This window comes from Schistocerca americana, chromosome 1 (genome assembly GCF_021461395.2).
Source record: "Schistocerca americana isolate TAMUIC-IGC-003095 chromosome 1, iqSchAmer2.1, whole genome shotgun sequence".
Lineage (NCBI taxonomy): Eukaryota > Metazoa > Arthropoda > Insecta > Orthoptera > Acrididae > Schistocerca > Schistocerca americana.
In genome coordinates this window covers 224,856,884-224,874,424 of record NC_060119.1, presented here as the reverse complement: position 1 = coordinate 224,874,424, position 17,541 = coordinate 224,856,884, and the positions used below count along the sequence as shown (strand labels likewise).

General features: G+C 43.6%; 1 protein-coding gene across 1 annotated transcript in view; it reads left to right on the top strand.

Moving 5' to 3' along the window:
- The first annotated feature begins 250 nt into the window (after nt 1-250).
- Nucleotides 251-17,541, top strand: part of LOC124612930 (synaptic vesicular amine transporter) — a 796,314-nt gene continuing 779,023 nt past the window's right edge. Inside the window, exon 1 of the mRNA XM_047141470.1 lies at nt 251-406. The gene's annotated coding sequence lies outside the window, so the exon portion shown is untranslated. The remainder of the gene's footprint in view (nt 407-17,541) is intronic.

The following is a 17,541-nucleotide window of genomic DNA, read 5'->3' as shown; positions in this document are numbered from 1 at the left end:
TTGTGAGTATGATCTGTGGAACGAGTAACTAAATACCGGTCTAGTTGCGTTTCCATGTTTCATCGATTATGAGAAACGAGAGGCACGCGTCTTTGTCTGAGCGCGCACGACGCCGGCGTCCTCGGCGTCTCCGTGTGGGCGACTAGTGCGCGCGACAGCCGCGGCAGCGGCGGCGGCGGCACGGTCGCGCGCCTCGGCCATATAGAGCGGCGCGACGGCGAGCGCGCCGCCAGTTCCGAGGCAAGCGGCGCGGGGCTCGCAGGGAGCCGCAGCGGCCGCGCCACGCGCCACGCACAGCCATGGACGGCCAGCGCACACCCAGCGACTGCCTCCGCCGGTACACCTGGTAGGCGGCCGCAGCCCGCTCCTCCTCCTCTGCGTCGCCTGTCCGGCCTTGCCGCTGTCGGTAAGTCGCTAACCCCCTACAGTACGTCTGACGCCAGTCTCGTAGCGTCAGTCCCCTACTTTGTATGCCGGCCCGCAAGGCGCTCTCAGCTGGCGGGAGCCTAAGGGACGCGCTATTTTGCGACTGCTCCGAAGACATTTGTTTCATAACAAGCAAGAATGATCAGAAAAAAGCTGAACATCAACCAAGGGGCAAGAAATACTGTAGAAGGAAATAAAAATACCCCAACAACAACAAATTCACAGTAAAATGAGACTTTTAAAAGATTGCACTATTGCTCACGTAAGAATCTTGGCTAATAAAACAAGACAAACCAATTTTTAACTACGATACACCAAAGAAAAATACGATGATTCCTAAATGACGTTAAAATCATTTTACGGTATTTTGTAACTTAGAAACATTCCAATGACAAGCGATCATTGCGGGTAATTCTTTACCACTGACCACTTTAAAACCTTCAGGCAACGAGAGATGTAGCGTAACTGATTGCTACACATTCTACTGCTCAGAAATACTAGATTTCTGGGCCTTCTTCGAACTTACGGGAGCGCTTACGAGTCTCTCATACGGATGCTACCATCTCTACTGATTTACATCGAAATGCCGAAATGGATCTAAGTAATAAGAGAGAAATCATATATACTGGAAAGAATAGTAGCTATGAAACCATAAAAGAATGTACGTACGACTTCTGCATGACACTCACTGTTTAGGTCTGACAAGCCAGTTTTAGGAAATAAATCAATGGCTTGATAAGAAGCATGCCAGTGTTCTGACATGTATCAAATGGCAAAAACATACAAATTGTTCGTTATGGTGTTGGCGAATATGCAAAGCAGTTATAGTTGAAGTAGTATGGCTTTAGTAGCAGTAGCTTAAAATGACAACATATAAGTATTGAACCGATTGTGGAAATAAGCCTGTTTTATTTTCTGAGAAAAAGATACGCAATATAGTCTAAAACAAGTTTTACTTCGGAGTTTTGTGAACTTGTATTAATCGAACGATTTTACGTTGCAAAGCACAAATAATACACTTTTTAATAGAGAGTGCTTCTTATAGCGCAGACGCAGCTGTAAGATGAAGAAGCCGCACAACAATTGCTTAATCCAGAATCTTTTATTGTGTACACGACTGGTTTCGGAATACTTAAAGTTCCATCATCCGCTGTAAACTATAATAATGATTTAACAAAATATTTCCATTATTACAGTTCATACGAGATGATAGAACTTAAACTTTCCCAAAACCGGTCGTGTTTGTTAAGCAACTGTTGTGCTGTTTCCTCATTTTATAAATACACGTTTTAATTTTGTCCACAGTTGCAGCTTAACAGTATAACATTATTTCCGCTTGATCACATCTATCACCTCAATCACTACAAAATTCTGGTTGCATTAAAAGTGAAGCCTTTCGGAAGAGCAAACTCCCATCTTCAGTCACTTCACCGTAAGAATCAGAATATCTCTTGGAATAAAGATTTCATTAAATTTCTTTTATTTGTGAACAGATTTGTAGGTCTTATTCTATGAGGTATTCGGATTTTCGTGGTGGTGTGACTGAAGATAAAATCTTGTTCTCCCGAAACGCAACAGTTTCAATATGACCAAAAGTTTATGGTGGTTAACGTAATTGATGTGGTTAATCCGAAATATTCTGTTAAACTGTTAAATTAGAAATCTGGATAAAGTCAAACGTGTAATATTTGTGGTTTTAAACTCTGTTGCGACTGCTGTTACTCATGTAATTTAACCTATTGTATTAGGACTGCAGTTACGTTATATGAAATTTTACTGTAATTTGTGCACAGTCAATTAATTGCAACGCTTTTCAGTGTTTACTCTGTAATGTAAGAAGTGTCTATTAACGTTTATGTCTTGTAAATGTCAATATGTCTATTTTCAGCTATTTATTTTCGCGCACAACGGTTATAATTTTTGTAGAATCTAACCTGACTACAAAAGAAAATATTAATGGGAGAATCTGCGACATGCAGTATTTATTCTTGAACACTGAATCCCGTAGTCTTTGTGTTAAAAAAAGCGTGGCGTGATCCATTTTCTGCACTTGATGAGATGGTTCCCAGAGCATGCCCATAATGTGCTCTGTTTCAACTGCAAAATGGCGACGAGCCCTGGATGAGTATGTCCACCTTTCATGGAGACGCTTTGTTCGAAGATAATAAAATGAAAGAAGTAAACTTTAGCCGTTTCGGGTTGTGAATTATTATTGTTGACTTTCCTTTTTTGGTACCAACTGTTGATATGCAAAAGCAGTGCCATTTATAAAAACACTTGGTTAATCATGTGGGACATCTTGTCAAACCTTGACGTTACTTCTGCACTTGTTTCATTATTTTCCTTGTAATACTCGCGTCTTTTTGCACTTTCGACGATCTATCCCAAATTTTATATTTATTAATACTTTGCACGCACTCTCACGCCATCCGTCGCCGTTCCCGTGACAGCCATTGTCCGACTCACACTGACTAATGAGGAGAACATGGCAAGTGCCATAATCCGATTTCTCAGAAACTTCGCTCTGTGGAAGAGAAGTCCAAATAAACGAGGACATGTCTCGGCTTATCCGTAGATACTCGATCGTTTCTGAGAAAGCAGCGGTAAAAGTTTTCGACGTAATTTAGACGCCTTTTATTTGACCATAACGTCAACCGAAATGGTGGCGCAGTGCGGTGTGTCACTTTTGCGCCCCATGTTCGAAACCCGATTATTTTCTATATATGTTTTATTTTAATTTCTTTTTTTCATTTATGTACCCATGTCCGTAGAATATGGCTACATGAATAATTCTTGTGAAGATACGGGGTACAAAGGCATTATGTAAGTTATAAAATTACAACTTTTATTCATAATGAGGTCATACATTTAGTAAATGTTATATGTGAGTACGCTATTTTTAAATTCTCATGTTCTTGTATTTCATTCTTATATCAATTCTTACATTAATTCTTATATCAGATTCTTACGTTTATTCTTTAGGAGGACTTGGTGCATTCCTTTGGTTTATACCGATCGTAGAAACTCGAACATCACGCAGACGCAGATTTGCCACACTCACATTTCTTAGTATGAATCTCACTTGGGAAAGAAATGTCGCAGTCGGAATTCCTTACAACAGTCCAACGTAGGCAACGTAAGGTCGGTGACATTGCTGAAGATTCCACACGTTCGCAATAATTAAGCGGGAAACCACTTTACCGAAAACTTGCGCTTGTAGCTGATAAGGTACACTACCAGAATTTCACCGAAAACAATTTCAAATAATTTTCTCATTCATTTGTTTCTTCTTCTTCCTTTTTTGTTTTTAAATTTATTGATCAGACACACTATTATTACACGTATCAAGACAAGGGATGTCAGGTCGATTCCACATTCCTAGATTTTCAGAAGGCTTCTGATAGCGTTCCTCACAAGCGACTATTAATAAAATTGCGTGCATATGGAGTGCCGTCTCAGTTGTGTGGCTGGATTCGTGATTTCCTCTCAGAGAGGTCACAGTTCGTAGTGATGGACGGTAGATCATCGAGTAGAACAGAAGTGATATCTGGCGTTCCGCAAGGTAGTGTCAAAGGCCCTCTGCTGTTCCTGATTTGCATAAATGACCTAGGTGATAATCTGAGCAGCCCCCTTAGATTGTTTGCGGATGACGCTGTAATTTACCGTCTTCTAAAATCATCAGACGATCAATTCCAATTACAAAATGATCTAGAGAGAATTTCTGTATGGTGCGAAAAGTGGCAATTGGTACTAAACAAAGAAAAGTGCGAGGTCGTCCACATTGGTACTAAAAGAAATCCGATAAGTTTTGGGTATACGATAAATCGCACAAATCTAAGGACTGTCAGTTCGACTAAATACCTAGGAATTACAGTTACGAGTAACTTAAATTGGAAAGACCACATAGATAATATTGTGGGGAAGGCGCTTTGTTGGCAGAACACTTAGAAGATGCGACAAACCCACTAAAGACACAGCCTACATTACACTTCTCCGTCATCTGCTGGAATATTGCTGTTCGGTATGGGAATCTTACCAGGTAGGATTGACGGAGGACATCGAAAAAGTGCAAAGAAGGGCAGCTCGTTTCGTGTTATCGCGCAATAGGGGTGTGAGTGTCACTGATATGATATGCCAGTTGGGGTGGCAGGCACTGAAACAAAGGCGGTTTTGTTTCCGGCGACATCTATTTACGAAATTTCAATCACAAACTTTCTCTTCCGAATGCGAAAATATTTTGTTGACACCCACCTACGTAAAGAGAAATGATCATCATAATAAAATACGAGAAATCAGAGCTCAAACGGAAAGATTTAGATGTTCCTTTTTCCAACGCGGCATTCGAGAGTGGAATGGTAGACAAGTTGTATGAAAATGATTCGATTAATCCTCTGTCAGGCACTTAAGTGTGAATTGCAGAGTAGCCATGTCGATGTAGATGTAGATGAAGATAATATTATTTGAGCATACATTTAAAACATTCGTGTAGTAATCTCCTACAAACATGGGTAGATAAAGGAAAAACTAAAATAAAAATAATAATCGGGATTCGAAAACGGGGAGTAAAATTGTGAAGCCGCGACGTTAGCCACTATGCCACCGTTTCGGCTGAACTATGGATTCGCTTTATAATTCATAGAGTACCACGGAAAAGTTGACGGCCGTTTTCTCAGAAGCAATCCATTATTTGTGGGTAAGCCGAGACATGTGTTCGCTTATTTTGACCGCTGTTCCACTAAGTAAAGTTTCTGGGAAATGGGGCCGTAGCACTTGTTGTGTTCTCCTCGTCGGCGTCTCTTCCGCATGGTGTGTGTCTGCGTCGCACTCTGTGATGACGTGAACAGCGTGCAGGGGTTGACAGAAACAAAACATGTACCATTCACGTGATCATCTGAGAAGTGCAATACTCTTCTTGATAATTCCTTTTCGTTACAGTACATTTTTTCAAAAGCACTATGGGATTTAACATTTGAGGTCATCAGTCGCCTAGACTTAGAACTACTTAAGCCTAACCAACCTAAGGACATGACACACATCCATGCCCGAGGCAGGATTCGAACCTGTGACCATAGCAGCAGCGCGGTTCCGGACTGAAGCGCCTAGAACCTCTCGGCCACAACGGCTGGCAGTACATTTGTAATCAAAGAGTAGTCTCAAAGGGGCACTGACATCATTTACATATGCACTGAGGTGACAAAAGTTGCCGGATAGCGATGTACACATATGCAGATGACAGCAGTAACGCGTACTCATCGAATAAAACGGCACTGCATTGGCGGAACTGTCATTTTTACTCAGGTGATTCATGTGAAAAGGTTTCTGACGTGATTAAGGCCGTACGACGGGAATTAACAGACTCTGTACGAGGAATCGTAATCGGAACTAGACGAATGGGACATTCCACTTCGGGACTCGTTAGGGAATTCAGTGTTCCGTGACCCACAGTGACTAGAGTGTGCCGAGAATACTACATTTCAGGCATTACCTGATACCACGTTCAACGCTGTGGCCGACGGCCTTCACCTAACGACCGAGAGCAGCGGCGTTTCCGTCGAGTCGTCAGTGGTAATAGACAAGCAACACTACGCGAAATAACCGCAGAAAGCAATGATAGGCGACGAACGTATCCGATAAGACATTATGGTGAAATCTGGCGTCAATCGGCTGTGGCAGTAGACGACCGACGCGAGTGCCTTTGCTAACAACATATCGCCTGCAGACCCTCTCCTCGGCTTGTGACCATGTTATTTGGATTATATGCGACTGGAAAACCATGGACCGGGCAGGTGATAACAGATGATGGTAGAGTTTGAATGTTGTGCAGACCCCGCGAAACCATGGGCCCAGGTTGATAACAAGGCAAGCTGATGGTGGCTCCATAATGGTAAAATGTAAATGTCGTGCGACTAGGGCCTCCCGTCGGGTAGACCATTCGCCAGGTACAAGTTGACGCTACTTCGGCGACTTGCGCGTCGATGGGGATGAAACGATGGTGAGTAGGACAATACAACACCCAGTCCCTGAGAGGAGAAAATCTCAAACCCAGCCGGGAATCGAACCCAGCCCTTACGGATTGACATTCTGTCGCGCTGACCAATCAGCTACCGGGGGCGGACTCCATAATGGTGTGGGCTGTGTTTACATGGAATAGACTGGGTCCTCTGGTCCAACTGACCGGATCATTGATTCGAAATCATTATGTTCGGCTACTTGGAGACCATTTTCAGGCATTCAACGTTTTTAGAGTGCCACACTTATTCGCTATTGGTTCGAAAATGTTCTCGAAAATTCGAGTGAATGATTTAGCCACCCAGATCGCCCGACATGAATCCTATCGAATATTTACGGCCGCGTGGGTTTAGCCGAGCGTTCCAAGGCGCTGCAGTCATGGACTGTGCGCCTGGTCCCGGCGGAGGTTCGAGTCCTCCCTCGGGTATGGGTTGGTGTATTTGTCCTTATGATAATTTAGGTTAAGTAGTGTGTAAGCTTAGGAACTGATGAACTTAGCAGTTAAGTCCCATAAGATTTCACACACATTTGAACATTTTTGAATATTTATGGGACATAATAGAGAGGTCAATCTGTACACAAAATCCTGTACCGGCAACGCTTTCGCTGTTATGGACGGCGATAGAGGCAGCATTGCTCAATATTTCTGGGGAGGACTTGCGACGACTTGTTGAGTCTATGCCGAGTTGGTGCACAATGCCGGGCGAAAGGAGGTCCGACACAATATTAGGAGCTATCCCACGATTTTCGTCACCTGAGTGTAAAGAATAATAGTCATCCGCACTGATCATCTTTGCATTGATAAAACTGTATGGTGACATCTGACGCCTCTGAGAGCATGTGCATACAACACCCTCAGTGGCATTGTAGCGAGAAGGAAGTACTTCTCTGGGCGGTATCACTAACCTGGTGTCTTGCTGCTTCGGTAAGTCCCTCGTAGCACAGTAGTAGCGCTCAGTCGCCAGGTTCCATGTAGGTGGTTATCCTGCTGAATTGGAGTGCTTAGGGATGCCTGTTGTTAATGGTCAACAACGTTTGTACTATACTTGTTTTAATACAGCTTTGTCACATAGGTCACAGAATCAGCATTTGCAATATGGAGGCTCTGGACTACTCCGTTACATTCGACCCTTTACACATATTAACACGGTTTTCTGACTTTACTTAATGATAGACGCTGCCCATGACACGTGGCGTTCTAATAACTAATAACTTCACTTTCTAGCTTGTTTAACAGCTGAAATATGTACTGGCGACCGTTCTTTTAGAGCCGCCCCGGTTACTCGACCGTGCGTTTTGAGTGGCTCCTCGCGACTAACTCGCCCTGTCTTCCCGAAGAACAAGAGAGACCTCTCCTCTTTCTCCCTCAGCCAATAAGGACACTTCTCTCGTTTCCTACACACACACACACACACACACACACACACACACACATACACACACACAAACACACACACACACACACACATACACACACACACGTATATATATATATATATGCAAACTTTCAGCCAATAGGCGTTCAGATTGGTTTAAATGGCTCTGAGCACTATGGGACTTAGCTTTTGAGGTCATCAGTCCCCTAGAACTTAGAACTACTTAAACCTAACTAACCTAAGGACATCTCACACATCCATTCCCGAGGCAGGATTCGAACCTGCGACCGTAGCGGTCGCGCGGTTCCATACTGTAGCGCCTAGAACCGCTCGGTCACTCCGGTCGGCTGGGCGTTCAGATCGCTGTTGCTAGGCGGATCTGACGTCACGTTTGCGGACATTTTATATATATATATATATATATATATATATATATATATATATATATATATATGCTAACTTTCAGCCAATGGGCGTTCAGATTGGTGTAAATGGCTCTGAGCACTATGGGACTTAGCTTTTGAGGTCATCAGTCCCCTAGAACTTAGAACTACTTAAACCTAACTAACCTAAGGACATCTCACACATCCATGCCCGAGGCAGGATTCGAACCTGCGACCGTAGCGGTCACGCGGTTCCATACTGTAGCGCCTAGAACCGCTCGGCCACTCCGGCCGGCTGGGCGTTCAGATCGCTGTTGCTAGGCGGATCTGACGTCACGTTTGCGGACATTGTATATATATATATATATATATATATATATATATATATATATATATATGCAAACTTTCAGCCAATGGGCGTTCAGATTGGTTTAAATGGCTCTGAGCACTATGGGACTTAGCTTTTGAGGTCATCAGTCACCTAGAACTTAGATCTACTTAAACCTAACTAACCTAAGGACATCTCACACATCCATGCCCGAGGCAGGATTCGAACCTGCGACCGTAGCGGTCGCGCGGTTCCATTCTGTAGCGCCTAGAACCGCTCGGCCACTTCGGCCGGCTGGGCGTTCAGATCGCTGTTGCTAGGCGGATCTGACGTCACGTTTGCGGACATTGTGACGGAAGTTTGTCTCGGAACACTGTCTCAGATTGTAAGATCCTACTCCCGAATAGTGGGATCTTGTCCCTACTAAGGTTGCACAACATTGCCTCCTATGATTTCATCACTAGTACTCCTTGCTGACGCTTTAGTCTCAAATGTACATGTAGTCTTGCTGCTGCTGAGCATTCCCGATCGCATAAATCTGCATAATACTTGGCTCAAACACTTGAAGGGAATGCACGTATGCTTTACAAGGACCTTACAGTACAAACTTGGGTAGTGGTACCGACAGTTTGGGGAGTGCGGGGAGACTACCCGCTAAACAGCGGTGCATTCCGTGCCAGATCGGCGAGGAGGTAAGTACGAGCGCGGGACATGAGGTCGGTTGTTTGCCCGTGTCGTGGCGCAGCGCGACATCAAAGAACGGCGGCGATGCCGTGGCGTTTTATTGCACCGGAGCCTCGCGGCGTGTTGACACTGCGCCGCAAACGGCTCGTCCGCTGCCGCTGCCGCTGCCGATGGCCTGGCGGACTGCAGAAAGCCTGTGCCCCGCTCTCCGCTATAAAAGGCAGGTCTGACGCCGAGGCCAGATAGCGCCACAGTCCCCACATGTCTCAGATATACTTCACGGACAATGTAGTGCGACCTCTTACGATGCCGGGCTCAGAAGTTCCATGACTCGCAATAGTAGCCCTGACCGCATACAGTATTTGTTGCCAAGATCAGTGGTGTGTACACAGTAGAGACGGGCAAACTCGTTCATCCTTGGGAACTAGTTCAGTGCTGATAGTTCTTTTTTGGGAACCGTTCATTTTTACTCGTTCACCGTTCAATTGTGCTTGGTATATGGTTCTTATGAAAAACTGAAAACTAGTAGTGTAGATGACTGAAGGATGGAGGGCACCAAGAGGGGGCGCTTGCCTCCCCCCCCCCCCCCCCCTGGAGTACAGAGTTTTTATTCATAACAGATACAGATACAACAAACAGACAAACATGTAATAATTAGGCAGTGAAGAAATAACAAGCTAATGTAAGCAACAATGACGAAACAATCGATGACGATGTGTAGAGAGCTGGGGAAGAGAACATGAAAATCTCACGCGACGCGCATGGGCTATAGCACATGTAGTCTTGTAAACCTGTTGGTGGCTGTTTCCCAACTTAATAGACCACAAGTGTCTTGTATAAAATTCTTCGTTTCGTCTTCCACAACATAGCTATGCCACGTTGTAAACAATAATCGTTTACACCCTATATATACTTCACGTTGTCTCTGAGTTCGTAGGCGAAGTAGATTTTATGGAAGCATAAAATAAAATGTGGTTTTCTCATCATACTTGCGTCACACGCTTAGTAAAAATTAGGTTTTTATGTTGCATTATTAAAGTTAATGCAGCAATAATAATAATAATTAAGTTCGCAGTAGTAAAGTTTTTGGTTTGAAGGCTCCTTCTGAACAAATGTTTTTGAGATAATAAGTAAATACGATTTTATGGCAATCTATGTATTTTGAAATGGAGAGGCACCGCTTTTGCTACTGAACCAAAATGACCCACAAGCCACTTTTTTTTTCAAAGAAACCAAACTAGCAGCTAATGCAAATTGGAAACAGCCAAACTTAAAGATAATTAGAGCCTTCCTAAATGTAATGTTTTTTATATGAAAGATACACGAAAATCGTTTTATATGAATTTTCTTACTCTAAAAGTTAAGCATATTATTGAAAGTTGGTTGCTAATTCAAGTCGATGAAACCAAAAAATATATGAATAACAAAAAACTTGCCTTTTTTCTGTCTTCTGCTGTTCATCGATATAATGCAGTGAGCTGATATGCCCTTTTGTTACCTGAAAAGACGTACCTATTACATACAACGTGATTTTTATGTAATTTACGTAACTATAAAATACTTTTTGATTACCGGTCGTGGACGCTGAATAGCCAGACCCAAGTGCAAGAACAGTTTGGAACACATGTAAAGTGGGCGAGCGCAGTGAACGAAACGAATAACTGGATACTGAACTAACTAGGAGCAGTCGGCAGTGTAACTGGTCATGTGAAGAACGACGAGTGCGGCCGAGGGAGACCGAGACGGAGACGAGCACACGACCGAGGCTGGGACGAGAACTGCCGAAGTGACCGCCGCGACCGAAGTGAACTAGTGAACTATGAACCGATCGTTCCTCGTTCCCGGGAACTATAAGTAGACCGCCGCGACCAAAGTGAACTATGAACCGATCGTTCCTCGATTCCGGGAACTATAAGTAGACCGCCGCGACCGAAGTGAACTATGAACCGATCGTTTCTTGGAATTTGTTCCTCGGTCCTTTCGTTCATCTTGGTGAACCGTTCCTTTGCACCCGTAAGGAGAGGTGGGCTACAGAGCAACTGTCGTCGTAGGAAAGCTGGACAGGAGCACAAATGATTAACGAACAAGGTAACACGACAAACAGAAAATTTACTTAACTTGTATTCTCCGAGCATAAGAAGATTCGTTACATACAGGCGACAAGTATTTAAACCGACAAACTGTGGGAGGTTGTAGGGGTCATCAAAACAAATATTTTTCCCTAATGTCATTTACTCCTATGAGGATTATTTAAACCAATGGAGGCCGTATTACGCCCTTCAGTTGTTACAGGCCGTATTACGATCTTCATTTGTTGGAGGGCGTATTACACTCTTCAGTTGTAGGCAACTGCTGTTCACCAGCGTAGTAGTGCATTGTCTCTTTTTAGTAATGGAGCGATACACCTGGAGTGAGTACACTGATATAGTTGTTGCGTACTACGTAGCGCACCACAACGGACGAGCTATACAGCCAGTTTATCAGCAACAATATTCTAATCGCAGTATCCCGCATCATACGCATCATACGACCTTTGCTGCTGTGAACCAACGTCTGCGTGAGACCGGGTCATTTAGCAGATTAACTGGACAGGGACGCCGTCACACGGTAAGAACGCTGCAATTTGAGGAAGCTGTCTTGCAGCATGTGGAGCGGGATGCTTCAATCAGCACTCGTGCAATTCCACGTAACATGGGGACGAATCAGACGAATGTAAGAACAGTCGTTCCAGAGCAATTGTTACGTCCATTTCACTTAGAGCGTGTCCACAACCTGGAACCAGTTGATTATCCACCCAGAGCACAATTTCCGCAGTGGTACCTGGAACAGTGTAAAATGCATCCTACATTTCCATCCTGTGTTATTTACCGATGAAGCAACGTTCGGGCGTGATAGAGTCTTCAACATGCACAATTCGCATGTTTGGAGTGAGGATAACCCACATGCCACAGCTACTAGCGCTAATCAAGTGCGGTTCTTCGTTAATGTGTGGGTCGGTGTTGTTGGAGACTGTTTGATTGGGCCGAATCTGTTACTTAGGCCATTAAATGGCAGGCACTATTACAATTTTCTCGCCAGAGCATTGCCAGAATTGGTGGAAGACGTCCCGCTCCCTACAAGACAACGCATGTGGTTCCAACATGACGGGGCGCCGGCACCTTTCAGTCATCGTGTGGGTCGATTCCTTGAACGACGGTTCCCAGAAACTTGAATTGGCAGAGGTGCTCCTGTGCCATGACCTGCTCGATCCCCAGATATGTCCCCCTCTGGACTTTTTTGTGTGGGTAGAGATACACAACCTCGTTTACGCAACTCCTGTTGCATCAGAAGATGATCTGATTGCCCGGATAGTAGCAGCAGCAGGAACAGGATAATCCTGGGGTTTTTGCCCGTGTGTGACAGAACATGATCCGACGGTGTGACCTTTGTTTACGTGTCAATGGAGGCATTTTTGAAAATCTACTGTAATTGAAATTGGGTTGCGTTAATCTGTTGTCTCTTGGTAATAAAAAAATGGAAAAGTGTTTGTTGGTTTAATTAATTTGCCACCAGAGAAATCTTCATCTACCGGGTTAAATACTCCTCATAGGAAAAAAATGACATTAGGGAAAAATATTTGTTTTGATGTCCCCTACAACCTCCCAGAGTTTGTCGGCTTAAATAATTTTCACCCTGTATAATGCTGAAGATGCTGTGATACGCAAATGATTAGCTTTTCAGAGCATTCACACAAGGTTGGCGCCGGTGGCGACACCTACAACGTGCTGACATGAGGAAAGTTTCCAATTTCTCATACACAAACAGCAGTTGATCGGCGTTGCCTGGTGAAACGTTGTTGTGATGCCTCGTGTAAGGAGGAGAAATGCGTACCATCACGTTTCCGACTTTGATAAAGGTCGGATTGTAGCCTATCGTGATTGCAGTTTTTCGTATCGCGACATTGCTGCTCGCGTTGGTCGAGATCCAATGACTGTTAGCAGAATATGGAATCGGTGAGTTGAGGAGGGTAATACGGAACGCCGTCCTGGATCCCATCGGCCTCGTATCACTAGCAGTGAAGATGACAGGCATCTTATCCGCGTGGCTGTAACGGATCGTGCAGCCACATCTCGATCCCTGAGTCAACAGATGGGGACGATTGCAAGACAACAACCATCTGCACGTACGGTTCGACGACGTTTGCAGCAGCGCGGACTATCAGCTCAGAGACCATGGCTGCGGTTACCCTTCACGCTGCATCACAGACAGGAGTGCCTGCGATGGTGTACTCAACGACGAACCTGTGTGCACGAATGGCAAAATGTCATTTTTTCGGATGAATCCAGGTTTTGCTTACAGCATCATGATGGTCGCATCCGTGTTTGGCGACATCGCGATGAACGCACATCGGAATTGTGTATTCGTCATCCCCATACTGGCGTATCACCCGGCGTGACGGTATGGGGTGCCATTGGTTACACGTCTCTGTCACCTCTTGTTCACATTGATGGCACTTTGAACAGTGGAAGTTACATTTCAGATGTGTTACGACCCGTGGCTCTACCTTTCATTCGATCCCTGCGAAACCCTACATTTCAGCAGGATAATGCACGACCTCATGTTGCAGGTCCTGCACAGGCCTTTCTGGATACAGGAAATGTTCGACTGCTGCCCTGGCCAGCACATTCTCCAGATCTCTCACCAATTGAAAACGTCTGGTCAATGGTCGCCGAGCAACTGGCACGTCACAATACGCTAGTCACTACTCTTGATGAACTGTGATATCGTGTTGAAGCTGCTAGGGCAGCTGTACCTGTACACGCCAACCACGCACTGTTTGATTCAATGCTCAGGCGTATCAAGGCCGTTATTACGGCCAGAGGTGGTTGTTCTGGGTATTGAGTTCTCAGGATCTATGCACCCAAACTGCGTGGAAATCTAATCACATGTCAGTTCTAGTATAACATATTTGTCCAATGAATTCCCGTTTATCATCTGCACTTCTTCTTGGTGCAGCAATTTTAATGGCCAGTAGTGTAGTAAGTTAAGTATAGAGTTGTTCGTTTCGTCCTCTGCGCACGCGCATTCTAGATCTGTTTCAAACATTTTTTGAATTCTGAACTTCTGGTTCTTTTTGTATTCTATTCAGCGTCCATGACTGGTAAGTAAAATGTATTATATAATTCCGTAAATTACATAAAATTACGTGGTATGTGGCAGGTAACAAAACGGCATATTACCTTACTTCACTATTTTGATAAAAAGCGTAACAAAACGGCATATCAGCTTACTACACTATTTCGATAAAAAGCGGAAGAAATACTTGTAAAAAGGCAATATTTTTTTGTTATTACGCATGCAAAGAAAGTCAGCACGGTACACACGAGTGGCCATTTTCCAAGGTAGAAGAGCATGTTCATTATTACGGAAGGCAGACCGACTTACAACCGAATGAAGTGCGCGTTCCATTATCGAGTGTCTGGTGTCACTTTTTTTTTTTTTTAACGGGAATACGATAACTTCTACAATATTATTTCAGTGGTACAGGGCGGCGCACCGAAAAATTGGCCCTAGTCATAGTCGCCTAACAATAGTCATCTATTGTTTCGAAGTTGTTGTTTGCATTAGCTTATTTGTAAGTTTCTTCACTGCCTAATTATTACATGTTTATCTATTCTGCTCGTAGCGGTCAACACATTCTGCGCAATTGGCCAGCAGTCTGTACTCGGGGCCGGTTTTCCGTGTGCCACCTCATATCATTTCATTGCGATCAGCCACATAACGCTACAGTTGGCTAAACGAGAGGTTTTGCAGAATCACGAAACTTACAAGTGTGTGAGAATTCTGTTACGAGCAAAAACTCTGTACTCCAGGGCGGAGGCAAGTGCCCCCTCTTGGCGTCTTCCATCTTCAGTCACATATGCTACTAATTTTCAGTTTTTCGTAAGAATCGTATATCAAGCACAAATGAAGGGTGGCAGGCCGCTGTGGCCGAGCTGTTCTAGGCGTTTCAGTCCGGACCCGCACTGCTGCTACGGTCGCAGGTTAGAATCTTACCTCGGGCATGGATGTGTGTGATGTCCTTAGGTTAGTTAGGTTTAAGTCTAGGGGACTGATGACCTCAGATGTTAAGTCCCATAGTGATTAGAGCCATTTAAACCATTTTTGAACTGTGAACGAGTAAAAATGAACGGTTCTCAAAAAAGAGCGATCACCAGTGAACTAGTTCCCAAGGATGAACGAGTTTGCCCATCTCTAGTGTCGATACGTGATACCACAATCACATCTCGTCACTGATGTCGCTGTACAGTGCGAAACACCCACACCTCTTATGACAGCAGCCTGAGATCTTGCATCTCTCCCAACAATAGTCCTTACCGCATACAGTAGTTAACATCCGTTTCAACCTAATGTCACCATTCTCAGATCTTTTCGCTGATGGTGCACAGTGCGAAACACCAATGCCTCTTATGATAGCAGACTTAGATCTTCCATCTCTTGCAACAGTAGTCCTGACTGCATACTGCAATTAAGATCTGTTTCGACCTACTGTGGTCAACATCAGATCTCATCGCTGATGTCGATGTACTACAACTTGAACATATTTTTTTTGTGAACAGTTAAAGATATCGAAACAAGGTTTTCGGCAAGTGATAGTAGGCAGAGGGGCACATAATTTAATTGTATGGGCATAGTTTTAACTCTTGTATAACCTAGATATTGTAACAAGTGGAATGGCGTACTTTTTTAAGAGCAGTCGAAAGCAATCTTGAAGACCAGTATCGGAACATGACGCTCGATAATGTACGCATTGAATTTCTTCTCAGAAGTATTCGAGAAATGTGCTAAAGTTGAAAGTCAATGCTAGTGCTGTGTAAACACTAGAAAGAGGAGCTTTCACACCAGGTTCCATCTTTATATACAGCAAGGAAATAAACATGCGCTACTAAGACAAAATGTATTTCCTCTTGGCTTTACTTCATACGAATACATAGGCGTTCGCAAGGGGCGGTAAGGAAGGGGGGGAGGGGCGCCCTAGAATCTTGTATATAGAGTTAGTATTCATTATAAAGTTTACCAATAACAAATATCGAGAGGACTAGCTCAGCGCCCGCCGATTCGCTCGCATTTATTTCGTAATTACAACAACAAAAATTATATGGGTGTATTAGTCCTACTGAAAAATTAATGTATTAAAGAGCCGTTTATTTTGTGTGTAGTGCTGACAAAGCCGATTTGTCGTGGGGACTGTTAAATAGCTTTCTTTGATTTTGCTCACGAATTGGAACACCATATAAACATCTTACGCTAATTAAGGCCATAGAAGCTGGTTTTTTACGAATGTACTTCTGGCCAAAAAGCGATTTTGGCAGCTGGAGCCTGAATTTTTTGTTAATCCTGCCTTTTGAGTTCTTGTGGTAATATTTCTACACAAAATTTCATCCCTTTGCGCTTATTTCTTTACTTCTAACCGAGAAGTCAAATACCAGTTTTCATAGGTTTACCTTCAAAAATGTTTTAAAATAACGAAATATTTCGTCCCCTACTTCAGCCCCTTAGGGTTGAATTTACAGAAATTCTGAAAAATGCATTTTTTTAATTTCTAAGCGAGAAGCCAAATACCAATTTTCGTAGATTCACTTTTAAAAATGCTTTCATAATGAAATATTTTCATAAAACTATTCATTTTCTGTTTCGCCCCCATTAAAGGTTGAATTCCCAAAACAGTGAAAACAGTATTTTTTATTTCTATAACAGAAGTGAAAACCAATTTTCATAATATATATTTAAAAACGCTTCCATAATGAAATATTTTATGAATATTTCATCCCTATTTCACACCCTTTGGGGTAGAATTCCGAAAACCCCTTTCTTAAACGATGCCTACGGTGTAAGATCAATACGCCTCCAAATTTCAATTTTCTATTCTTTGCGGTTTGACCTCGGCCATGATGAGTCAATGAATCATTGAAATCTTCTTTTATATACAGAGAGATAACCATCAGTTCTCTGCTACACACTGAGGTGACAAAAGGCAAGAGACGGCAATATGCACATATACAGATGGCGTTAATATCGCGTTCATAATATGTAAGAGGATAGTGCGCTGGTGGAGCTGTCATTTGTACTTAGGTAATTATGGTGAGGAAGTTTCCGACATTATGGCCGCACGACGAGAATTAACAGAATTTGAACGTGGAGCTGGGCGCATGTGACATTCCGTTTCGGAAATCTTAAGGGAATTCAATAGTCCGAGATTCACATTGTCAAGAGGGTGCCGAGAATACTAAAGTTCAGGCACTACCTCTCACCACGCACCATGCAGTGGCCGACGGGCGACGGAGGATGTGTAGCA